This window comes from Peromyscus californicus, unplaced genomic scaffold (genome assembly GCF_007827085.1).
Source record: "Peromyscus californicus insignis strain IS unplaced genomic scaffold, ASM782708v3 Scaffold_7__1_contigs__length_154581171, whole genome shotgun sequence".
Lineage (NCBI taxonomy): Eukaryota > Metazoa > Chordata > Mammalia > Rodentia > Cricetidae > Peromyscus > Peromyscus californicus.
Window position 1 is genome coordinate 24,011,598 of NW_026294595.1, and position 18,657 is coordinate 24,030,254.

Sequence of the window (18,657 nt, forward strand, 5' to 3'; positions counted from 1 at the left end):
ACAAATGTGTTCTTGCCTTTAACTTCTAAGGTCCAGGATGATTATTGAATCTATTTATTATACCCTCAGGTAGAAATAAGTCCAGAGGGAAATGTGCACCAACAAAACAGCATCAGTCACCTGAAGACTAATTATATGGTTTAATTATAATTAGAACTTAAGCAGGACACTGATGTACAATTGCCACCAGCAAGAATAGTAAAATATTTCAAACTCTTTGGATCTGAGATTAGAAGATCTATGGACATTAGAGATGCTCTTTGGCACCAAGGGGAGCTTTGCATTTGGCATCAAATGCCATAGGAATAGTTTTACTCAAACAATTGGTGAGTTACACTGCATTTTTATTTCTTTGAGGCAGAAACTATAAAATACTGAATTATTACTTCACAGCAAAGCTGCTATTTAAAAAATTCAACTAATATTGACTGCTGTCAGATCAGTTTCTAGATTTATTGGCTTAAGAAGTAGATATAAACTGAGGTGAAGGCAAGGTCAGGTCAATATTTATCTTGTGAATCAATAGATTTGGATACGAATAAAAAGTAATGCTAAATACATGTGCATGGTTGGTAGGAAGATGAAACAGCAGATCAGAAAGTTTGTAGTTGGGAAATTTCCTTAGCAAGTTTAACTTGTCAGACTTGAGGGTTATTGGATATTATTTACCCTAAGAGTATAAAGGACTCATAATTCTAAGTAATAGTACCAAGAATATAGGATACATAATGGAGACATGCAATATTTGTGTCTCCAGAAGACAATCATTGCATTATTAGCTATTAAAATTCTTTTTCATGTTAGCTCTTATTTATGTCTTAGGCGAAAACAGAAAAAAGTAGGAGGATACTGAGTTCTAACTTGGAATTCTGCTCAATTTTTAAACCAGTGTCACTTGAAATATTGTTTCTCAGAATGAGCTATAATTTCTTGGATACGTATTGCCTAACAGCTCACTTGTGTGCTAAGATACCCCATATACTCTAGACATACAATTCTTTAATTACTTAAAGGAATATTGTTTTCTGTATTTCCTAAGCACATTCTCACAAATTCTAAGTTCTTCATATCAGTTCCAGATAAAAGACAGTTGTTCAATATTTACTGAGTTTTAAGTAGAGAAATATATAAGAAAAAATTAAAATAACAAGTATTTCAGAATCCCCAGTTACTATCTCACCTGTTTTGGCGAGAGGCACCACACTGAAGACTTTAAAAAGCATCACATGGTGAAACAGAAATTGACATATTGCACGGAGCTCAGTGACACAAGAAAACAGATTTTTGAGTTCTGCAAAAATAGAAATGGATAATGAAATGGAGAATAGATCCATAACCCATCCTGTGTCAGTGTATCAAGAGAAGAAGAAGAGATAAAATTCTAATCTATTACTGTGTTCTGAGAATCTGGTAAGAAATTATCATAAGAAAAATACTTTGAAAACAAAATCATGGGAGGAAAAACTGCAATTTTAAATATGGATGTATATGGGAAAGTCTCTAGGTTGATATTTTAGAAGCCTAAGTCCAAAATTATCAGTTTTAAATAATTTGTAGCCAATAGAAAATTTATTCTGGGACCTGGGAGATGACGCAGCAGGTGAGAAAGCTATCTGTGCAAGCCAGACTACCTGAGTTCCATTCCCAGAACCCATATAAAAAGCTGGATGGGATGGTGTGAGGATGTAGATACACGCCTGTGGTGAGGTGGGAGGTGCAAACTGTATTGTCATGAAGATAGCAGCAGAAACAAAAGACCCTGCCTTGGCAAAGTGGAAAGCAAGAACTGATTTCTGAAAGTTGCCTTCTGACCTCCACATGCTCATTGTAACACTCCTACACCTGAAGTCTCTCTCTCCCTCCCTCCCTTCTTCCCTCCCTTCTTCTCCCTTCCTCCTTCCTCCCTCCCCTGACATACACACACATTAAAGAAAGAAAGAAATGAAGACTTTTTTTTAAATTTAAATTACCTGCTGTGGATATTGCTCTGTATAAATAAAATGCTGATTGGCCAGTAGCCAGGCAGGAAGTATAGGCGGGACAAGCAGAGAAGAGAATTCTGGGAACAGGAAGGCTGAGTCAAAGAAACGCTGCCAGCTGCTGCCATGACAAGTGAGATGTAAGGTACCAGTAAGCCATGAGCCATGTGGCAACTTATAGATTAATAGAAATGGGTTAATTTAAGATAAAAAGAAGTAGATAACAAGAAGCCTGCCACGGCCGTACAGTTTATAAGTAATATAAGCATCTGAGTGATTATTTTTTACGTGGATTGTGGGACTGCAGGGGCTTGGTGGGACCTGGAGAGAAGCTCTCCAGCTACAATTACCTATTTGTTCATCCTTCTCTTGTTACATTGACACAGGGAGGGATGTAGGTCTATTCTCTGTTTCATTATCCAGAACTAGAATCCTTAGGTGAAGCTGCTCTTCCACACCACCTTTTATATTATGTTCTATACCATGTCTGTAAGTTTGTTGAGGCCAGAGTCCATGATTTATATCATCTGTTAGCTTCACTGCCAAGAAAATTAGCATCCAAGTAGTAGGCTCTTCATCAATGTATATGGAAAGTTGAATGAAACTCTCAGGAAAATTTCATTTGTATATTATTTTGTTATAGTCCTCAGTTAGAATTGCTTAGTAATGGATGTCCTGACAGAATGTCCTATTAATTGGATGTCAATGAAAGAAGATATTACTGATTATTTAGAGTGAAACTTAAATTAACTAGACATCTTATGTTTTTCCATAGCATTTTTCCATATGACTATATGATAATGTACATTACAATGTATATGAAGAATTTACCTATTTACTTCTTATATTAAATTATCTTCTCAAGAATGGATTATATTTTCGTCTGTGCTTTGTAGGACCTAGTATATTAGTTTTTCATTCAGTTTTCTCTTGTAATAATAGATACTGCACACTGGATAAACTAAAAAAACAGGAATTCTTTTTTTCATTTTATAATTTAATTTAATTTTACATATCAGCCACGGATTCCCCTGTCCTCCCTCCTCCCCTGCCCTGCCCTCACCCCAACCCACCCTCCATTCCCTTCTCCTCCAAGGCAAGGACTCTCCTGGGGATTCAGCTCAGCCTGGTAGATTCAGTCAAGGCAGGTCCAGTCCCCTCCTCCCTTCACCCAAGCTGAGCAAAGTGTCCCCGCATAGGCCCCCTGCTCCAAACAGCCAGCTCATGCACTAAGGACAGGTCCTAGTCCCCACTGCCTGGGGGTCTCCCAAACAGTTCAAGCTAATCAACTGTCTCATTTATCCAGAGGGCCTGATCCAGTTGGGGGCTCCTCAGCTATTGGTTCATAGCTCATGTGTTTCCACTAGTTTGGCTATTTGTCCCTGTGCTTTTTCCAGTCATGGTCTCAATAACTCTTGCTCATACAATCTCTCCTCTTTCTCGCCCATTGGACTCCTGGAGCTCCACCTGGGGCCTGGCTGTAGGTCTCTGCATCTGCTTCCATCAGTCATTGGATAAGAGTTCTACCATGACAGTTAGGGTGTTTGGCCATCTGATCACCTGAGTAGGTCAGTTTGGGCTTTCTCTTGGCCATTGCCAGTAGCCTAAAAACAAGAATTCTTAATTGCCTTACAGTTCTGAGCCAGAAATCTAAAAGCACAGTACTAGTGGCTGGTGAGACTGTTTCTGGTGTTTAATATAGCAGAAGGGAAAGTTAATCTATATGGGTACAGAAAGAAAAATTCTAGCCCAACTGTACTTCTATCAGGAACCCATTCCAATAATAATCTACTCATTACTATGATAATGGCAATAATCGATACATGAAAGCAAAACCAGCTTATCAAGATAGCAAGTTGAAGGTGCTTGTTGCCAAAACCTGAACTCAGTCCCTGGAACCCAAATAATAGAAGTAGACAACAAACTATCACAAGTTATCCTCTGATCTGCACACATCTTGGGTCATGTAGATGCCCTCCCCTCCAACAACCATCATGACCCACCACCTCTTAACTATTGCAAAATAGTTATACTGAATTTTCTTCTGGAGGGGATATTAAAACATAGCACCTCCCATATACTGTTGGCTCAATAGTTGGTGAAAAAAACCAGAAGTATTAAATAAAAATTTGCATTAAAAGAGTTATTAAAATGAAAAGTACTCTACCTGAAAGGGAAACATTTTAGGACTGTTTTGTTGCTGTGAAGACACTTCTAGTTAATATGTGAAAAATGGGAGTAAAAGATACAAGGCTGTAAATTCCCATTATTAATGTATCTCTTTTATTTTGTTCTCACAGACATATTTATCAGGATCTTTTGCACATAACAGATTCACATTTAAATTTTTAATTTAATCAACTATGCCTTAGTGTGGATACTAGTAACTTTGACATGTGCATTTAACTGCATAATCTCCATACACAACAACAGAAACCTGAGTGTATTGAGAAAGAGAAAGTGAGATGGTAATACAGAAGGTAGGGTGACAAGAAATAAAAAGGAAAAAACAACTGTTTGATAGCTCAGAAGCTAAGACTGGTCTAGAATATAGTACCAGTGTGCTTTCTACAAAGCATTCATGCTGCAGTGAGAGGTGATGAGTCTGTGCTCTTTACAGTATGACCTAGAACAGAGCAACCATTTTTTTTTTTTTTGAGATAGGGTTTCACTGTTTAGTCCTGGCTGGCCTCTAACTCAAAGAGATCCGCGTGCCTTTGTCTCCTGAGTACTGTCATTAAAGCTATGCACCACCACTGACAGGGCAACCATTTTATTTACTATCCAAATAAAAAATATTTTCAAGAACTAGAGAGAATCTCATAAGCACAGATTTCATATTAGTATTGAAACTCTGCTGCAACTGTCTGGTCAAGTGATAGATGGTTATAATATGTAGACCACTGGTGTATGGATATTTATGGTGAGCCTTTTAAATTTTGAATTTGGTTCTCCACTGCTTGTCCTGTGTATAAGAATTTCTAAAACTGGACTGGAGCTCCACATTTGAGCAAGTGTTCCAAATGGTATCAATGAACATTGATACTAGAGAAGTTAGAATCCAAGCAAAGTTTACCTCACAGTGAAGAGACAGATGACACATTTTATTCATGCTCACCAAGGGCATATACTACATTTTATTCATGCTCACCAAGGGCATATACTTGTTCTTAGCATACCCAGAAATGTGTGTCATGATTCACTGAGACCTGCAAGTTCGTAAGGTAGAATTTTCAGTAAAACCTCTAACATCCTTTGATGTATTACAGACTCCTGTTTTACAAATATAGTGCATAACATCTGCCTGAAAAGATTTGGTAACTCTGGCCTTAATATAAACTGCAATGTTCTTCTTTATGCCACTGAAACCTCTAAGCAAACAGCATGGGAATTAAACGAGTAGGATTTAAGTAAAAGGATTTACTACTGCTTCTACTCGAAGTCTAGGAAACCCAGAACAGTCACGATAGGTTAAATGGAGACAATTTTATCCTTAAAATATGTTTAATTAAAAACTCCTGAAAGCACGTGTCTTAAGATCACATTTATAAGTAAATATAGATGCTTAACTGTTCTATCACATATTTTAACTTAAAAATACATGTGAAAAGATTCAAGAAAATTTATTATATTCAGAAATATTGTTCAGTCTCTGCCTGTTGCAACTGTTGCTCCTGTTTTAGGCAGACAGCAAATTCTAGACTGCAAATGGAGAAGATTACATCAGCCAGAACGAATAAAGAATTCATTTCATTTATATTCAACTTTTCTAAAACATGACTCTTTTATTGTGGTTTTTCTGAAGAAGACGTATCTGCCAAGATATAAGCAAGGGTAAAACAACCTTCTGGAACAAGACGAAGGTTGTTTCTTAGCATCAGTTGTGACATATGCAGATTTCTATATTTAAAATGAAAACATTGGAATTATAGCTGAAAGGATTAAATATTATTTGACCCAAAATAAAAGAAATAAATTTACCATTGTAATTTTTCAACACTGAAGGGATTGTTTCTCATCCAGAACAAAAAGGCCCCATTTGTTTGATATCATTTTGATGAATTATTAATTTTATCACAGCTAAGATGACAGCTAATATTAGAACATTGAATTATTAATTTTCAAATGTGCAATAAAAGCAGAATAAACATAAACTGAGATGTGTTTACGCTTGGGTTGCATTGCTTATGTATTCTATTTAAGAAAACTATCAAAGGAAACAGAAGGAGTTAAAAATCTTGTCAACACTTCTGACGAACTCTTTTCCTTTTTACTTTTCATGCCACTTTAAAATATAATCTCAAATAGCATTATGTGTTAACAAATAGTAAATGTGATTACTGAATGCTAAAAATATATATTATCCATATCACAGATCATCTTTGTGTAGTCTTGATTAAAATAGAAAAGTCCTTTCTAATGTCTCCAAGATTATTTCATTTGGAAATTAAAGATACTACTTGAGACTAACTTAAAATAGTAGTGTGGCATTTTGGTCTGGTACAGTTATCCCTGCTACTTCCTGGACAAAAACCATAGTTCCATTCTTCCTCAAATGCTCATTGATGTGTAAGTTCAGTCTAAAGATCAAGGCTAGATGATGTAGCTCTGTTGTGTTGAGGGAGATTTTGATTGTGTTCTCAAGAATCTCTTGATAGATATCCTTGAGCCTTTGAGCTTTCAAAGCCTTTAAAATGACCATTCTGTAAGAGAATATCACTATGGTGTCACCTCCGTAATCACTCAAAGAACACAGAACACAGTTGCTGCCCACAGCCAGGGATAATAAAGAATGATGAGACTCGGGCTTCATGGGAACCTGAGTAATGGGAAAAATTTTGAGAACTAATTTCAAGACAGGAGAAATGAAGCACTTGCTCATCACAGAGTTTACAGGCAGAAAATCTAGATAAAAGATGGATTTGCTCCAGCTAAAACTCAGCATGCCTTCATTCCTTTGTTGTAATATTTTTCAAATTTAGATCCAAGGATGAAAGTACCGAAAATTCCCAAATTTTAGGATTTTTTCCCCCTTTCAGAGGGACCCAATGATAAAGTTGTATTTACCTAATTCAGATATGAATGATTTTACCCAGAATAGCACTTGTGATAAAAAATATTCAGAGTAATGATGTTTAATCAATATTTTTATATCTCATCATTGTCATGTGTTCTCCATTTTAGGGTTCCATGTAAGCTGCTGGAAAACTATTAATAAAGTGTATTATGGTATCTAATAATTAAAATCATTATCTATGAAATACACATTATTCAATAACCAATTTACTAGTAATCTTATTCACACATGAAGCAGAAAGTCCTGAGATACTTTAGTCCCTTCCAATTTAATATATTTTGAAGAATAGATTTTCTATTTTTCTATAAATACTCCTTAAAAAAAGTGATACTCTTAGAGAATATCTAATATTAGATCTAATGTTATATATATTAGAGCTTTTGATTGAATATTAGATTTAATATTAGATATTGTATAAGGGTATCATGGACTAAAAGTATCGAGGGCTTCTAATACTATACAACTAGTGTGGATTAAAATGAGCATCTATATGAAATTGAATGTCCCCCTTTCTTATATAATAAACCATCCTCCTGAAAGTTCAATATGAATATTAGGTTTCTAATATCTACAAATTCTTAAACTATAAACAGTGAAGGCAATCTTAATTTAGTATTTGTTTTGAAGGCTCTATGTTATTAAGTAAAGGAAGCCTCCAGAGCACCACATAAGCGGGACACTCTAATTACCATACTTTACATGTGATGGAGATGAGGCATATGAGAACATGAAACTGTGAACCGCAGTTACTGGATCTCTCAATCACGATATTGTTCATGTAAGATCATATAGTCTTAGACATATTGATGTGCTATACAATATTAAAAATGTTGGAAATTAGAAGGAAAAGAGACTGACAGATTATGTGCCTCCTGCTTTCAACAAAACGATGAAATTTGAGTGAAGTGTTGAGTCATTTCCCTTGGAGTGCAGTGAGTTTGCGCTAACTTTCCCACTTGATTTCCACTACCAACCGCAGCCTCGCCATTTCTTTCTGCATCCTTCCTCAGAGGCTCCACAGCAGCAGAAGCACTGAGTGTTCTCAGAAAGACCTGGGATTCTTCCTAATTCTAAGTCCTGACTCATGCTTTGAGACCATCAAGGCTACTCTGCCTGTGACCTTTAGAGATGTTTACTTCATTCACTACAGCATCCTTAAATTCAGATCATGCCCTTACCTTTATCTTACATATATGCATATACATACATATATCACATATATGAAACACATATGTGATATACGTATGTGATATATGTATACTTTTATTTTTGTTACCTTTTTCTGACTTCTAATTTTTCATTTTTCTTTTTCTCCACACTCTTCCTGTTTACCTCTTTTAGAATCTCTGTTGAACACATTTTGCTTACAAATTCATGCCTTACTTTTCTTTTCATATCCCCCTGAATTCAATTAGTATTGCCCATATATACATGGGTATTGGGCCATCCAATGGATCATTGGTAACTAACCAGTGGTCACATATGGCCCCCAAATTATTCTCTGCCCCTAGCATCCATCTACTATCAGTATCTACAGAGCTTAGGATGGGACCTTGTGAAACTCTTTTCCCATCTATAATGGGATGTTGACTACACTCATCTTGTGCAGGTCTTCTTTATAACCATAGCTGCTGTAGGTTCGTGAGACTCATGGCTATGCCATGCCCTGAAGGCAGCATTTCACAGAAGTTCCTTTCATCCTTTGGTTCTACGTTTTTTTTCTGTCACCCTTTTGTTATGTTCTCCCCTTCATCCCTCCCTCCTCACCCCCTCTCTGCACGTGCATGTGTGTGTGTGTGTGTGTATGTGTGTGTGTGTGTGTGTGTGTGTGTGTGTGTGTAGTGATAAGTATGTATGCAGTGATGATATAGATGGCTCATTTAGGGATGGCTGAGCACTTACAGTGAGTTATTCTCAACATTTCAACCAATTACGCATATTTACATTAGGGGCTACTCACTGGAAAAGAAACTTCTCTCACTGAAGTTAAGTGAAGCACAACACATCTACAAATATAAACATGGATACTGAGATGGAAGTTTGACAAAATCACCATTTAGTAAAACAATATTAGTATAATTACCCTTAGGGCCTATGAATACTGGAGGCATGGGATTTTTGAGCAGGTTTACAGTACCAGGTATGAATTCCTTCCTGTTCAGCAGTCCTCAAATCTGATTAGAGAACGATTGTTTGCACCAGCAAAGGTGTGCCACTGTTGCACAAATAGTAACATCTTGCCGGGAAAATTGATATTATAGCATGTGATGGCCAACACTGGGTAAGATCACTGATGGCTTCTCCCCAACAGCTCTGATAAAATCTTCCAGGGTTTTGAAAGCTAGCCATCCAGGACGTAGTTTCCTTGCCAATTAAAATTGATTTCTCTGTTTCTTGCAACCAAATGTATGGTGTTTTCAGAAGTAGAGCCTTGTCATCCATTTGCAGTTGGCAACAAATAGCAATTACAATAGCCTGCATTGTTGGCAGGGCAGTCTCTGGGGTCTCCCTGACCAATAACTCAAATGGAAATATCTAATATCTGGCATTGAGTGTTTTTTTTAAGATTTACTTTTTATTTAAGTTTTTAGTTGTTTTGCCTGCATTTGTATATATACACCACATGCCTCCCTGTTGCCTATAGAGGCTGGAAGAGAGGGACAGATTTCCCTATAACCAGAGTTACAGATGGTTGTGAGCCACCATGTGGGTACTAGGAACTGAACCCTGAACCTCTGCAAGAACAGCGAGTAACTCTTCACTACTGAGCCATCTGTCTAGCCTTGCCATTGAAGTTTTGTATTTGTTTGCTTGCCTGTTTGGGGAAGGTGCTATAAGATAGTGGTTTTCCATATGGAGTTTTCATGCTCTGCTTATTTTGTTTAATCCGCACCCTCCAACACACAGTCATCTCCCCAATCCTCCATTTCCTTTCTTACTGAAACTTCCTCCTACAGTGCTCTTTTCTTCATTTTCATTTTAGCTATGCGCTGTACTATTCCTCAGTCTCTTAAGTACTCTCCATATAGCAGCTGATTTCTAACTTACTGGTTTCCACAGATGCTCCAAGTAAAACATGAAACTCAAGGTTTGAGGCTAAGATCCACATATGAGAGAACATGTGGCATTTATATTTCTGGGTCTATGTTGCTTCATTCAGTATTTTTTATGGTTCCATCCATTTGCCTGCAAAATTGTAATTTCACTTTTCTTTAAAGCTGAGTAAAATTTCATTGTGTATATGTACCACATTTTGTTATCCATTCATCAGTTGATAGGCATCTGGGCTGTTTCCATTTTCTAGCTATTTATAATTGAGCAGCAATGAAAATGAATGTATTAATATTCTGTAATAGGATATAAACTTCTTTGGATATATGCCCAGTAGCTGGGATGTGTGGTAGAGCTTTTCTAACTTGGGGAGAAACCTCTAGACTGATTTCCAAACTGGCTTAAACTAATTTATACTCCCACCAACAACATATAAGGGTTCACATTTCACAACATCTGTGCCACCATCTGTTGTCATTCTTGATGATGGCCATACTGACTGGGGTGAAATGGAATCTTAAAGTAGTTTTGATCTGCATTTCCCTTGTAGTTAAGGATATTGAAGATTTAAAGAAGTGTTTCCTAGCATCCATATTCATTTCTCTGTAAACCAATTCAACTGGATTTTTTATTTTCTTTGATGCTTAGTTTTTGAAATCTTTATGCATTCTAGATACTGATCCTCTGTTATATGTAGAGCTGGCAGATTTTTTTTCCTATATTATGGGTCTGCTTTCACTCAACTGGCAGTTTCCATGGCTGTGTAGAAGCAATGAAATGTCATTAGGTCCCATTTGTCACCTGTCATCTCTCTTGTGCTCCTGGGGTCATATTTAGAAAGATTCTACTTGTGCCTATGTTGAAGCATAGTGCTTTTATCTCCAGCATATTCAGAGTATTTGGTTTACTGTTGAACTGCTTGGTCCATTGGAGTTCAGTTTTGTTCAAGGTAAAAGATAGGGATCTAGATTTATTCTTCACATGCAATTTTTCTAGCACTATGTTGAAGATGCTAATGCATCTTTGTCCAAAGCAGGTAGGTATAGTTGTGTATATTCCTATCTGGGTTCTCTATTCTACTGTGTTGACACATGAATCTGTTTTTGTGCAAGGGCGATGTTGTTTTTTTACTCTCTAGTATATTTTTAAATCAGTTGTAGTGATACCTTCTTCATTGTTCTTTGTGTTCAGAATTGCTTTTGCTGTCCTTTGGTTCTCCCACCTATATCTTTAAATAGTATTTTTTTTCTCTATCTGTGAAAAAAAGCCCTGGAATTTTACTGAATGTATGGATTGGTTTTGATGAGATAGTCATTTTCATAATATATATTCTTTTCTTCTATGAGCACAGAAGGTTTTTCTACTTTTCTAGCATCTTTTTCAATTTCTTCCAGGTTTCAAAGACTCCATTGCAGAAATCTTTTATTTTCTTGGTCATTCCTAGGCAATACATGTTACTTTTCTTTTAGTGGCTACACTAAAAGGATTTTTTTCCATAACTTTTCTCCATATATTTATCATTGTTATATACAAAGACAACTAATTTTTGTGAGTTAATTTTGTATCACATCAACATTACTCAAAGTATTTATTACCTCTAAGAGTGCTTTTTGGTATATTATTTAGGATATGTTATATATAGAATCATATTATCTTCAAATAGGGGTACTTTGACTTTTTTCCTATTTGTTTCCATTTTATTGACTTACCTTTTTTTTAATTACTCTAGTTAAGAATTCAAGCTTTAAATTGAACATGAGCAAAGAGAGTAGACATCCTTGTCTTATTCCTAATTTTAGTTGAAATGCTTTGAATCTTTCCCTATTTAGTATAATATTGGGTTTATGTTTGTCATCCATACCCTTTATTATATTGAGATATGCTCCCTCCATCTCTAGTCTCTTCTGGATTTTGATCACGAAGTGATATTAGATTCTATTAAAGGCCTCTTCTGTATCTATTGAGATAATAATGTGAAGTCTGTCTTTATGTCTATTTATATGATGCATTGCTTTTATTAATTTATAAGTGGTAAACTATCCTTGCATTTCTAGTTTGAAACCAATTTAATCAGATGACTGGTAGCATCTTGAATTCATCTTTCTAATTGGGATATTCATCAGGGAGACCACTCTGTAATTTTGTATGTATATGCATTTATTTAGTTTTGGCATCAGGATTTAACTGGCTTCATACAAAAAAAAAAAGAGTTTGGAAGCATGCCTTCCTTTTCTATTTCATGGGGTAATTTTTATTTATTTATTTATTTATTTTTATTTTGCAATACAATTCAGTTCTACATATCAGCCACGGATTCCCTTGTTTTCCCCCTTCCCGCCCCCCTCACCTTCCCCCTAGCCCGCTCCCCATTCCCATCTCCTCCAGGGCAAAGCCTTCCCCACAGACTGATATCAACCTGGTAGACTCAGTCCAGGTAGGTCCAGTCCCCTCCTCCCAGGCCGAGCCAAGCGATCCTGCATAGGCCCCAGGTTTCAAACAGCCAACTCATGCAATGAGCACAGGACCCGGTCCCACTGCCTGATGCCTCCCAAACAGATCAAGCCAATCAACTGTCTCACCCACTCAGAGGGCCTGATCCAGTTGGTGACCCCTCAGCCATTGGTTCATTGTTCATGTGTTTCAGTTCGTTTGGCTATTTGTCCCTGTGCTTTATCCAACCTTGGTCTCAACAATTCTCGCTCATATAAACCCTCCTCATTCTCGCTAATTGGACTCCCAGAGATCCACCCGGGGCCTAGTCATGGATCTCTGCATCCAGATCCCTCAGTAGTTGGATGAGGTTTCTAGCACGACAATTAGGGTGTTTGGCCATCCTATCACCAGAATAGGTCAGTTCGGGCTGTCTCTTGACCATTGCCAGCAGTCTCATGGGGTAATTTTATTAGTATTGGTATAAGTTAATCTTTGAAGATCTGGTAAAATTCTGCAATAAATAAATCTGGGCTTTTTTTTTTTTACTTTGGAGACTCATTAGGGCTACCTCAAATTTTTTGCTGGTTATAGACCTATTTCAATTACTTAGTTCATTTTCTTTAATTTTGGTAAGTCATATCTACCTAAAAATTTGTCCATCCTTTTATTGGATTACAGATTTTTAATGTGTGGCCTCGTGCTTTCCTGGATTTCATTGTCATTTCTTGTAATGTCTCCTCCCTGTTTATACCTAATTCTGTTCGCTTGGGTCTTCCTTTTCTGCTGGTTAATTTGACTAAGAGTTTTTATTTTTAATCTTGTTTTCTTTTAAAGAACCTACTCTACCTTTCAATAACCTTAGTAGTTTTTCATTTTTATTTTATTAATTCTTGACTTTTTCACATATTTCTCCCTATCTGCTGCTTAAAAGTTTAGTTCTCTGTCCCCCTGCAGCCACTGCCCCACCTCAAGGTTCATCATTAAGCTGCTTGTTTGAGAGCTCCCAGATTTTGTTTTTCTAGGTAGTCATACAGAGCTAAAGACTTTCCTCTTAGGATTGCCCATTATATTTCAAATATTTTAGTATGTTATGTTATTCTTTTCATTCAGTCCTGGGAATTTTTATTCCAATCTTAATCTCTTCAATGATTTATTCGTCATTCATCATGTGTCATTAAGTCTCCTTTATTTTGTTTGCTTTCTGGAGTTTATCTTACTGTTGATGGAGAGATTTCTTCCATTGTGGATAGAATATGGGATGCTATTTCAATTTAACTATGTTTTGTGATACTTGCCTTGTGTCTTGATATGTGGTTTATTTTGGAGAGGTTCCATAATCTTCTAAGAAGAATATGCTTTTGTGTAATATCCTGCAAGTGTTTGTTAAATCCATGGGTTTATAAGGCTTCATTAAGGTACACTGTTTCTCTTTTTTTCTGCATGTTCTACTAGTGCTCAAGGGATATCTAAATCTCTGTTTATCAATGTGTTGTTTCTGTATGGCTTGACGTTTAGTAATGTCTGTTTTGTGAAACTGAGTGTACTGATTATCCCTTTCTTAACATTAACAACTTGTAGATTTTCATCTAAGGTTGAGGTCCTGTGAGATTTTCCCTATCTACGTTGTGTATCAATTGGTATTTTCATTTCTTCAGGTAATGTTTTGGCAACCATATTGTTGCAATTTCCTGGGTACAACTTCCCGGTCATATGTAGAAGATACTATCCAGAAGCAGGTGCTCTGGTTCTGACAATCTTTCTGTTCTCTCTTCTATGAGGTTCCCTGAGCCTTTGGTATAGGAGTTAAATTTTTACACTTACCAGTTGTGCCTTGGGGCCCAATGGCCATTATCCTATGCATTTTTGACAAACTGTGGAACATGTAGTAGTTTTTGTCAACTGTAAAAAGAAGCTTCCATGATGAAAATTGAGAATTGCATTTGCCTGTGGATAAAGATAAGTTCTTAGAATGCAGTTAGAAATTATACTGGTTTAGAGAATTAGCAACCATAGGTTTGCCTCTAGGGACCATGACCTCACTAGCTATGGGCAGTGGGTTAACTACAGTATCTGGGAATAATTTCCTCCTATTCAGTGAGCCTTAAGTTCAATTAGATGAGTTGGTTACTCCCAGGATAGAAGTGCCACTGTTGCACCTTATGGGATATCTTGCCATTCTGATCAGTTGTTCTTTATAGATATTACAGTTGTATTGGACTATTGATTACTTTTTTCCACTGATACCTTCTATAGCTCTTTCTGGTACTATGAAGCTAGTCTTCATGGAGAAGGCTTTCAGGACATTTTCAGTTTGTTTCTTCCAAGTCCTCTTTCTGAATTGTGCAATATCTTCAGCAATAGCATCTTACCTTCAAGTTCTGGAAGGCAATCAAGGACAATGGTAATAGACTATATTGTCTGGGGAGTGGCTTGGACTCCTGACCAAGAGCTTGAAAGACAAGTTAAAGCACTGTTATCAAGACTCAGGGAACAATGGTAGTAATGCTTTTTATTTGGAAACTAAAGTTTGCTTCATATATGTGTCACTAATTGTCTATGCTGCTTCCAATTTTGTGGTGTCAGGGTTGGTTTACTTTTCTTCCCCATTTCTTGTCTTATTTGGACACATTGGATTGTAGAGCAGCACATGGCATAAATCTTGACATGTGCATATATTATTAGGTTTATATTCTTGCACTCCTGTATTTCAGTTTATATTCTTGTACTCCTGTATTTCGGCATGAGAAGAACATACCTTAAATATAAATGCATTTCAAAGAAGATCAGAGGCCTGTAGAATGATCTGAATTAGGCCCATTTACTGGAGTCAAAACAAACTTAATTTAAGTGAAATCAACACAAACTTCAAGACCCATAGTGCATGCCTGACAGCAAATGCTTGTCATAAGGCACTGCCTTTGTAGGTAGTTTTAATACGTAAGTATTATAAAGAGCACTAACTGATTTCTCTTTTCTTGTATTTTCTAATTCTCTCAAAAGAGATGATTGGTGATTGGCTGGAAAAGTCTTATTACTTCAATGACCATAATGAAAATGTTAAAAGTGTTATCCCCTTAATCGATTACTAAATCATAGAAAAATGAACAAGATGTTAAGCTATGTCATGTTGACTCTTGGTTTTCATAAATTCTCTTAGACATTCCTTCTAAGATATTCATACTGTATACATGCATTAGAATGGCTATTTATATTTCTGCAGAATTAAATATTCCAGTTGTAACCAAACTCACTGCTAATCATTGAAGATGAAAATATTCAGCTGGACCTATAAGGATGGTATCAGTTCAAAAACTGCTGCCTACCGTCTGGGAATGCAGGAAGGTTTGGGGATAACAATAAACTGAACAGAAAATCAAATGGTAAAGATTGAACTTCTCTTAAATACCATCCAGTCTTTCTCAAAGAAGTGTGCCATTTATTTCTTTAAACACATTTAGTACAACATTCTTGCAGCCTAGGAACCTTTGACCATTCAAAACAGGATGTTATTCTCTTACATCTGCTGCCAGAGAGACTGGAAGAGCAATAGTCTTAAAGGAAGTGTAAACATCTTTTATTTAGCTAAATGAAGTGTGAACTAGCATTGCTTTATTAAATAAGCCAGTACACACACACACACACACACACACACACACACACACACACACACATCCCTATCTTTTGGTTCTGGCTGAGAAATGGGAGATTTGGAGGACTCACATGCACAGTTTTATGTCTTGTTTGTAATGTGTAAGATAAAACTGAACAGAATTCATTTTGTAATCATTATATTTCAGTTGTAAAAGGAACATATAGTACATTTTTGTGAAAAGCTGAATGATCTATCAAAATTAACTGATTTTATTTCCAAAGTAATTTTATAACCTCTATTAAGCAATAAAATCTACACTAATTTTGAGTGTTCAAAGAGCATTTTCTCAGACAGAGATGCTAGATCCTCAAACAGGCCTTAATGAGTTGAGAACAGAACTAATATCAAGCATGCCTTTTTTAACACTGTGGTAAGAAACTAGAAATCAACAGCAAGGGGGAATCTTGAAAATTTAGACTATTCCTAAAAGGAAAGTAATCTACTTTCGCCGTATGATTTATGATGTAACCGTGACTCAGGGAACTTCAGCAGTTTGTGAAGATAAAATTGAAAATGATGGAAGGAAAAATTTACCTCCCTCAATTCATATTCCTCAAAGAAAAAATCTTTTCACATATTTTTTTAGTGTGAAATAGGACAGGTGTCAATGAAATTATTTAGATTCATAAAAGAATTACAAGTCTGAATCCCATGGTGTTGTAGCATAGTAGGAAGCAATAAAATTATCATGTTTCATATAGCTTATCCACCCATTGACTATTCAGTTTTTTCTATCTAATTATGAAAACCATTTGTGATATTCATAGAAGGGCTGGCATGCTCCATGGAGGCCGGTAGCAGACCCAGAAGGGCCCTCTAAAGTTGAAAGGGGTCACAGAGCTCAATGGGAGGAAGCGAAAAGGAAACAAACATAGGAACTCGCTGCTAGAGGGGATGATGACAAGCAAGTGGAGCAAGAAAGAGGAGGAGAAGCTTGACTAGACAAAGCCATGCCTTCCCGGGCAGCCTTGGAGAAGATGCAGGAGAAATGGCCAATTCAAAGAATCAGGAGAAGGCATCAAAAACCCACAAGCAGAGAGCAGAAACCTTCAACTGAAACCTGGACATGCTCACAGAGCAACTCTACAGCATTCTCACAGTCAGCAGGACCCAGTGAATACCCAGCCAGGCTGGCAGCCAGGGCAGCAAAGGCTAAGCCTATGTTGCTCCCATTGCTTTCTAGAAAGTTCTGCACTGTCCCTGGGCATTCTGCTGACACCAAGCTGTCTGAAACTGTCCTGGCACCACATGACAAACTCTAGGACAGGAAGCTCCTCCCAGCATTCTACCACTAGACCACCACAGGAGGCTTGAATCCACGGTGGTGCTCCATCTGGGGCAGGAGACCACACAGCTTGTAGAACAGAACAGCCACCTAAGGCAAGAATGGTGCAGTCTGCTCTCCTTCTGAGGATCACACGTTCTTTGTATTCTAGTAACCTCATCTCTGTGAGAATGAAGTATTGCTTTCAATACTACAGTCCCTGACTGAACCCAACACATCTAAAGGCATGATTCTTTTTGCTGCCTCATCTTTTTCCACAACTCAACAGCTACCAGGAATGTGCTTAATCTTCTCCCATACTGACCACCTCAAAACATAGATGACTTACATGTTTAATTTTGAACCTTGCTACTGCTTGGAAAATATCATCTGCCCTCCAGTACCAGATCATACTCTTTGGAAAACAAGACATTCAGTTTTACAAAGAGCAGTCAAATATGTGTCTCAAACAACAGCCATGTGAGCTGTCTTATTTGTTGGCTCTGTTTTTTTTTTTTTTTTTTTCATTTTCTCCTTGTTTTTCCTATCCCTTTATTTGGACCCCAGAGTATTTGAGAATAAAGCCCACCCAGGCTGTGACAGGCTTCAGTTCGATTGCTAGCTGGAAACATGAAGAAAATCCACAGTGATGGAAACCTTTTCAAGTTGAACTTCTGTCAAGCAGTTGTAGGAGCTTGTGGTTTTGTGGTAAAATTTGTCAGAGAAGTTGTGGAAGTGGCTAAGTGCTGTATGTGGTAAATGACTACACCATGGTTCACAAGGGTGTGTGAAGGATGTCACCTTCCTACCCATCAGTTTTTTATCTCTTCTGAAGTCCAAAAACGTCTGTCCATTATTTGACAATCAATATCATGCCATATTTTTATTTTATAAATTTTGTCGTTGCCTGTGAAATAAAGAATACAATTTGCTACCTAAAACTATAGTTTCCTGACAGAAATTATTTTGGGGGAAAGTTCATTGATTTAACTGGCACATAAGTTTTTATTAGATGTTCTCTTTGAAGCATTAGATAAATATGAACAAGGACTAATTCTGATGTAAGGGTTTAGGACACATGTTGATTTATAGTTAAGCTAGAGAAAAATAATTAAAATAAAGCAAAACAAATATGGCATCTGAATTTTTAAGTGACCATGTTAAATTACATTTTGAAAAAAAGCTCATAAATTGGAATACC

At 36.8% G+C, this 18,657-nt stretch overlaps 1 pseudogene; it reads left to right on the plus strand.

Annotated features, from left to right (window-relative positions):
• The first annotated feature begins 1,588 nt into the window (after positions 1–1,588).
• Positions 1,589–17,309, plus strand: LOC128100421 (protein FAM32A-like; annotated as a pseudogene).
• The last annotated feature ends 1,348 nt before the right edge of the window (positions 17,310–18,657 follow it).